Source organism: Dreissena polymorpha, chromosome 1 (genome assembly GCF_020536995.1).
Source record: "Dreissena polymorpha isolate Duluth1 chromosome 1, UMN_Dpol_1.0, whole genome shotgun sequence".
Taxonomy (NCBI): Eukaryota; Metazoa; Mollusca; class Bivalvia; order Myida; family Dreissenidae; genus Dreissena; species Dreissena polymorpha.
In genome coordinates this window covers 82,497,030-82,505,103 of record NC_068355.1, presented here as the reverse complement: position 1 = coordinate 82,505,103, position 8,074 = coordinate 82,497,030, and the positions used below count along the sequence as shown (strand labels likewise).

At 34.5% G+C, this 8,074-nt stretch overlaps 1 long non-coding RNA gene across 1 annotated transcript; it reads left to right on the top strand.

The window, feature by feature from the left end:
- The first annotated feature begins 674 nt into the window (after window positions 1-674).
- Window positions 675-4,592, top strand: LOC127837958 (uncharacterized). Its single transcript, XR_008029569.1, has 2 exons — window positions 675-1,030; window positions 3,160-4,592. It is a non-coding gene; the product is annotated as an uncharacterized LOC127837958 (long non-coding RNA).
- The last annotated feature ends 3,482 nt before the right edge of the window (window positions 4,593-8,074 follow it).

The window sequence follows — 8,074 nt, the reverse complement described above, 5'->3', positions numbered from 1 at the left end:
TATTGCATTTTCATTATAAACGTTCTATATGAAACACACGTTTAAAATCTTGAAAAAATAATCAATAAGTGAACAGTTATTATATTATATGGTATTCAAATCCTAGATAACCACACTAACCTGACCACTTTTAAAACAATTTACTAATATCATTATACAGCGGGAAGACGAGTAGAACCCTTTACTCTATTGATATCATCTAATTCTCCTTAAAGGGGCCTTTTCACAGATTTTGACATGTTATGAAGTTTGTCATTAAATGCTTTATATTGATAAATGTAAACATTAAAGTTTAAAAGCTCCAGTAAAAAATCAAAAATAAAATGTAAAAAAGGAAAAAAAGTAGCCCGCAGCAGGGCTCGAACCAGTGACCCCCCGAATCCTGAAGTAAAAACGCATTAGCCAACTGAGCTATCCTGTAAAGCATACATAAAATGCGTATTTTATACGTTATATAAGCAATCTTCGTAGTTTCACAAATTTAAACGACAACAACAGAACTCTACAAATAATTCAATGGTTTCGCGTTGCAACGCTTTATAATTTTTAGGTTTTTAAATCGTCAAAAGATGCATATAATGGCTATATTACACCATGGCAAATGTTCAGTAATACTGTTTCCTCACAAATAACATCTATGCCAACATATTTTTTTTATGTCATTGACCTCCCCACTCTCTATTTTATACGTGAGTGTCACGGTTTAGTAAGGGTATTAGCCGGGAATGTTCTGAAGGGAAATTGCATTTAACCATACAGTTTATAAAAACATTGTGTTTCCAGATTGTTTACATTAACACACTCTGTTGAAAGAGCATTAATTTTACCATGCTATTGTTTATACTGCAGCAAATTGAGTTCATGAATAGATGTTTGACATTTAAAAAGCTGTTAGAATAAGCTTTGATAGACTAGCAGTTTTGGAACTTTCGAGAAGCCAGTCTTTGCATAATTCTGGACGTGCGTAGTTTCACGTCAATTTTCACTGATTTATAATTTGTAATTTAAGGCATTATATGTCAAATAAAAGGTTATAATTTTACGTATTATTTTGAACTCTGGTATAAGGAATACTTTGCATATCAACTTTTGTGGCGGCGACCCCGTTTTCTACAGAAAATTTGAGTGAAAAGGTGGGATCAGTCACTATGGCGTGGTGTACACAAACAAAGGAATTTCGGAACAAAGAACATTCACTTCCGGTAAAGATGGCTGTGGTCAAGGGCCTCAAAGTGCAACTTTTTGGTCATTCTTTTGTCAAAAGGATAAAGGACTACATTCAAAATGACAGCTCACAGCGTCACGATTTAAACTTGCAAGGAAATGCTCTTGTTCAATATTCCGGATTCCCGGGCGCTACAGTAAAGGAATTGAGGAGACATCTGGAAGTTGTTAGTGATTTCAGCCCAGACATTCTTGTGCTATCATTGGGACAATCGACATCTACAATTCGGATGTTACTCCGGAAAGTGTTGCTCGGGATATTGAGAAGTTAATAGACACTCATTTGTTTGTGATTGGAGTGGGAAAAGTCATAGTGTTACAAGTTTTACACAGACAGGTTCCGTTATCTCATACAAGATATCCAGTCGACGTGGATTGGTTCAATGCACGTGTTGACGATCTGAATTCCCATCTGATAGAGATGCTCAATCGCACTGGTCATGGTCGTTCATACCTATGGCGTATGAAGGGGTTTTGGTCTCCTGCTTCCAAACAACACAATTTTGCAGACGATGGTTGTCACCTGTCCAGTGCCGGTCAGCTCCGCCTCATTACAAATGTCAGAGCTGCTGTGGTCGCCGCCCTGAAGGGTTCTATTTGCCATTCATAAGATACGCATGATACTATCTTTCCTTTTCTCAGATATAGATAATTTCAAAAGAAAATTATCTATTTATTATATATAATTATATTTATATTTTATATGCAAGAATTGCTGTAACGTTTGTGTCCTTATTTATTAGTGAATCTCATTTATTAAAGAGTTCACACTCTAATTAATACCAACAATGTCAGTACAGTGTGATTTGGTCTTTATTTCACACTAGTTCTGTACATATTTTATTTTCACAATCCATCTAGGCGTACTTTCATAGCTAACGCCTAACTTTATATCATTGATTACGTTGATCAGCTTTGCTGACTATGATTGTGTGATTTAGTTTACACATCACACGAAAATTACAAATACATGGTCTAGTGTTATATTCCATGTAGGCGTGCTTCTTTTCATTGCTCACGCTTAACACCCTTTCATAGATTAGCTTGCCCAGCTTTGCTGGCTATGATTGTGTGATTTACATCACACGGAAATTATAATTACATGGTTTAGTCTTATATTCCATGAAAGCGTGCTTAGCTTCATAGCTCACGCTTAATTTTGTATCATAGATTAGCTTGTCCAGCTTTGCTTGCTATGATTGTGTGATTTACATCACACGGAAATTATAATTACATGGTTTAGTCTTATATTCCATGAAAGCTCGCTTAGCTTCATAGCTCACGCTTAATTTTGTATCATAGATTAGCTTGACCAGCTTTGCTGGCTATGATTGTGTGATTTAATTTACTCACCACACGCAAATTACGAACACATGTTGAGTGTTATTCTCCACGTATGCGTGCTTAGTTTCATAACTCACGCTTTACTATCATGGTTTAGCTTTGCTGGCCATGTTTATGAGTGTTATTTTATACATCACACAGAATGTGTAGATACAGGGTTTATTGTATATGCCTACATGCAATTTATGTTACGCAGAGCGTTTATGGTTTAGTTTTACATACCATGAAGGTGTGAATTTCACATATGTTGTTTACACGACAATTCGCTTACTTTAATTTATTTTTTGACAATCTAATTAGCGTCAGATTTATTATTTTCAAGTTTACGCCTTTGTTGTAAGCATACGGCTAGTTTGCGGATTCCGCAACACACAATATCAAGGTCAAAAATAGTCTTGTGAATTAACACTTATGAAGGTGGAGTTACTTTTAGTCAACCAAATTTAGAGCTATAGATTCATAAATATGGTTAAATACATTAAGTTTCAATTTAACTTTATGTTTTTTTTACAAACAAGACTATAATGCATTCAGGGGATTATGCCCTCGAAATAGTTTCATCCCTTACAGTTAATCATGCATTCATTTCAGATCATGAAACGTACCAGCCGTCCTAAGAAGGGTACGCATTCGGCGTGTACCTGTTGTTCCGGACAAAAACAAGCACACAAGCGCAAAAACAATGATGCCCCAACCTCAACAAAAGGCAAAGGCCCGAAAAAACAAAAGACTCACAACATTCTGCCCCTGGAGGCCAATCTAGATGACGATGTGAATGAGAACTTCAGCAGTGATGAGGAAACATCGGTTCGTTTGCCAGCTGCTCCAAGTACAGCAACAACCCTTGGTGTCCAAACATCCTCATCTGCGAGTCCTCACATGCCAGCAGTTCCCCCGCATCTACCAGTAGAATCAGACTCTTCTTCAGACTCCGATTCGGATGAAGACGATCACTATCTGTTCCCAAGCTTACAACAGGCCGTGCTCTGGGCGGCGGTTCCCTTTTGGCGGTTTTTTGCCTCCCAGTTATGTACATTAGGGAAAACATTTATAATAAGTTTGCTTTGATTATGTACTTCGTAATCATGCATATGTCAGTTTATGGCATTTATAATAAATGTCCAGTTTTCATTCAAACATAGTTTTCTGTTTTCCCTTTTTCCCATAATCGAGTTCGACCTAGACTGTTATCTCTCCCCCGACCTTGGGCAATACATAAATAACATTTTATGCCAACATAATTTTTTTATGTCATTGACCTCCCCACTCTCTATTTTATACGTGAGTGTCACGGTTTAGTAAGGGTATTAGCCGGGATTGTTCTGAAGGGAAATTGCATTTAACCATAAAGTTTATAAAAACATTGTGTTGCCAGATCGTTTACATTAACACACTCTGTTGAAAGAGCATTAATTTTACCATGCTATTGTTTATACTGCAGCAGATTGAGTTCATGAATAGATGTTTGACATTTAAAAAGCTGTTAGAATAAGCTTTGATAGACTAGCAGTTTTGGAACTTTCGAGAAGCCAGTCTTTGCATAATTCTGGACGTGCGTAGTTTCACGTCAATTTTCACTGATTTAAAATCCACCTCCTCCCATGCCTCCTCCTCTTAGTTTATCATGCTTACATTCTAGCTATTTTAGTTATATGTGTTTTACAGAGTTGAAAGATAGTTAAATGATTTACTTTGCTTTACATTATAGCCTTTTTAGTTCTATTGTTTTATTTGATTTGCAATTATGCCATTCTAGTCTTCAAAGTTGCCAATTTTGATTGAATACATGTATGATTCTCGTCTTTGGGTCGGCGGTTTTTTGCCTCCCAGTTATGTACATTAGGGAAAACATGTATAATATGTTTTCTTTAATTATGTATTACGTAATCATGTGGCGGTTTTTTGCCTCCCAGTTATGTACATTAGGGAAAACATTTATAATATGTTTGCTTTGATTATGTATTACGTAATCATGTATTTGTCAGTTTATGGCATTTATAATAAATGCCCAGTTTTCATTCAAACATAGTTTTTTGTTTTCCCTTTTCCCATAATCGAGTTCGACCTAGACAGTTATCTCTCCCCCGACCTTGGGCAATACATAAATATCATAACTAAACAGAAAATTTGCGAATCTGAAACAACTTTTTTCAATTTTGTCAATTTACCAAACCGTGAAAATATCCCTTTAATAAACATTGACAAAATTGCATAAATAAATGTTCATGACATATTGTACATACTTAACGAGATATAAGCCTAATTGATTATTCCCAATGTGTTTTTAGTCATGGCTTGTTCTCTTTTGAATAATCTTGAAACGTCAGATACGTCAAAACAGCACCCATCCGATTGATACAGATACTTGGAACAATGTTTATTTTTTTAATCGAAGAATATACTCAAAGGCTTATAAATATGATCCAGAAGTGTGGTATATATTCTTAAAACAACTTTATTTATTCAAACAACAAACATAATTTTAAGAAATAACATAAATCCCCATATTTTGTATTCTACTTCAGGCAGCTTGGTTTGCACAACAGATAGCGATGGCTTATTTGGAAATAAAAAGATTGACACATATTATGTGTTCTTTAACTGACTGCAGTATCATAACATTAATCAATGGCTTATCCAAAATAAAGATTTCCATGTATCTATACATTCCATATCTGACGTGGTAACTTTATAACAATAAACGATATCTTATCTGAAATCCATATACATCTCCATGAATAAGGTATTATATTCCAGACTGTTTTGTCAACAAATTAATCAAACTAAAATAATAGCATTCACACTTTAGCTAAATTGCTAATCAGGTTTATCACTATGAAATCCAACACTAAGTTAATTAAGCACTGTTTAATTCATCATCATGTTCAACAATAATAAATTTATATTCAGGCGTTTCACCGTTATTCGATGACTTCTGATTCATTCTACTCATAAGTCTGCGCACATAGAAGTCCTTGTATTCTGCATGTATTTCTTCCAGAGCTTTGATTGCGCGGTCAGGAATCTGGAATGCCCTCGTTGGCTATGTTTTGACGCTTAAATGGTGAAAGTCAACGCAATATTGGATTGTGCGATTAGTAGGTAAAATGGTCATGGTAAATTCAATATCGTTTTTTTTTGTGATTTCAATGTTACAGAAGAATTGTTATTGTCTTTTCAATATTGAGTTCTGACGTTACGATATATTTCAATAACGATATGTACTTTAATAATGATATGTCTTATCACCCCATCCCCCCACAGTCCCAAACCCAGATAAGCTCCATCTATTAATAAACGATAAGATTTGGCACTAAATCTTAGTTTTGAAGAAATGTATTAAAGCGCACTTAGAATAAGCAATATCATTCTGGTGATAATTGGAATGTTTTCAAGTAACTTATTTAATACACTAATGTAATCCTTTAGTCTTACTGGAAGTGATTGCCCCACTCTTCGCATCCCACAGCCTGACTTTTACATTTAGGTTGCTGTAGGAGACCAGAGGCGACAACCTTTCGAATTGTAAGCTCAAGTTGCCAAGCTGAGAAAGAGTAACCAAATATCTGATAGCATAGACAGCCAGTTTGCAGAAAATATAAAAGAATCCAATGGACCATGAGATAAGGAGAAACAATTGCTCTGGAGAAAGGACTAATTCTAGTGCGTAACAGTAACGTTCACTAATGCAGGAAAAAATAAATGCATTATCTTAACCACATTCTTTTGACTTCTGAATTTGCTGAAAACGGCATCCCAAAATGAAAAGCAAAATATATCCTTGGTAAAGAAATCGGGTGTGTGGTAAAATGAACACAACGTTCGCAATAAAAGTGTAAATATTTAATTTCATTTTACCATTTTCAGGAGCGACACTTCGAAGATCTTGTTATCAGTTTGTTGAGGAGTCATTCAATTGTACCTGCTCATCAGGCCAAAAATATCCCGATTTTCATAGCTAGGCGAGAACTTTTTTGCAGACTGATATTTTGTCACGTCATATCAGGAAAACAGTGCGAAATTGAAAGGAGTCAATACTTTGTAAGACTGTTGCTTCAGTTGTTTAAAGTGTAGTATATTGAATGCCTATTGTTCGTCTGGTTCATATCTTTTGAATTATGAGAAAAGACCACACGTTCATAGTATATAGATCTAATTTGAGGAAAGTACAGTTCACGAGAAAACATCACTCATGCCTTCATAATTGCAGTTATCGCTCTTTGTTGATTTCCATGATAAAATTGTGTCGGGTATATTTCTTACGAGAAATTGAAATTTAATTGGAATTAAAATAAAAAAGAAAAGGTTTTTTAGAATAAGTACACATAAATGAAACAAGAAGTGTAGAAATATTGCATACCATCCTATATCAATCGGAAAATCAGAAATATGCATCAAGGGAGATTGGTATTTTGCGAGAAGTTAATGTCCCGATGTTAATGTTATTTCTGACTAGCTAGACATTTATTTATGCTTTTGTTTTAATTAACCTTAGCATTACATCATTACTATTTCTGAGAATGAACGATCCTTTTATTCGGAAGGTAATATCTAAGTTATATCTTTGTTGTTGTTTTTTGTTACTATTCATTATACTGTTAATCATTATACTGTTACGGTCGCTTCATTTTCATTATATCAGAAAGATACAATTCGTTGTTGTTGTTGTTGTTATTGTTGTGTTGTTGTTGTTGTTATATTTACGCAAAATTCTACATGCACGCTTTATTTAGAGTACACTTTCTGCAGTGTTTACTCATTAATCAAATTATTAAAATCATTTCCAATAATATGCAAAATAATTTGCAGATTAATATTAAAATACTGTAATACTCTTGCCGCCCCAAATCGCAAGTTAAATGTTTGCCGGCAAAAAGTTTAACGATATTACAGCACTCGACAGTCTTCTGCAAGAAACAAGACAATTACTGATCTGTTAAAACTATTTATAGTAACGTACCATATTATTGAAAAAATATGCTATCTTAAAATCAGAAACGACGAGATTCACTTAAAAAAAAATAACACATAACTAAGAATGCAAAAAATGTTAGGAACATATTTATTGGAATGAAACAAGTGGCACTACGATAATTTAATCAAAATCTTATTTCCATCCACGTTTTAAGGGAATTGTTATTATATTTTGGCATTGTTTCAAATGTCATAAGATATGATTGCTTACAAATCTTAAATGTTTTAAATAGACTTACCTTATTTTTGCGGTAAGAAAAAAAGTTGTAAACAATAATATGTACTGCGCCGGTATTCCAATCTGTAATGTGAAGATCTCTAAGCCGATGCGCTATCACTGCGCCACACAAACTTTCACCTTTCCACGCGAAACATAATATCTATAACAGAGGGGGTAGTCACTTGAAAGTCAAGATGACAACGTCCATGCCGAGAAAGATATTTATCGTCGTTTCATATCCTTCATTGCCTTTGTTTTATTTTTAAATGACGCTCAATTGCCAGCCATAACAGTAATCAAAGTACTGACAGT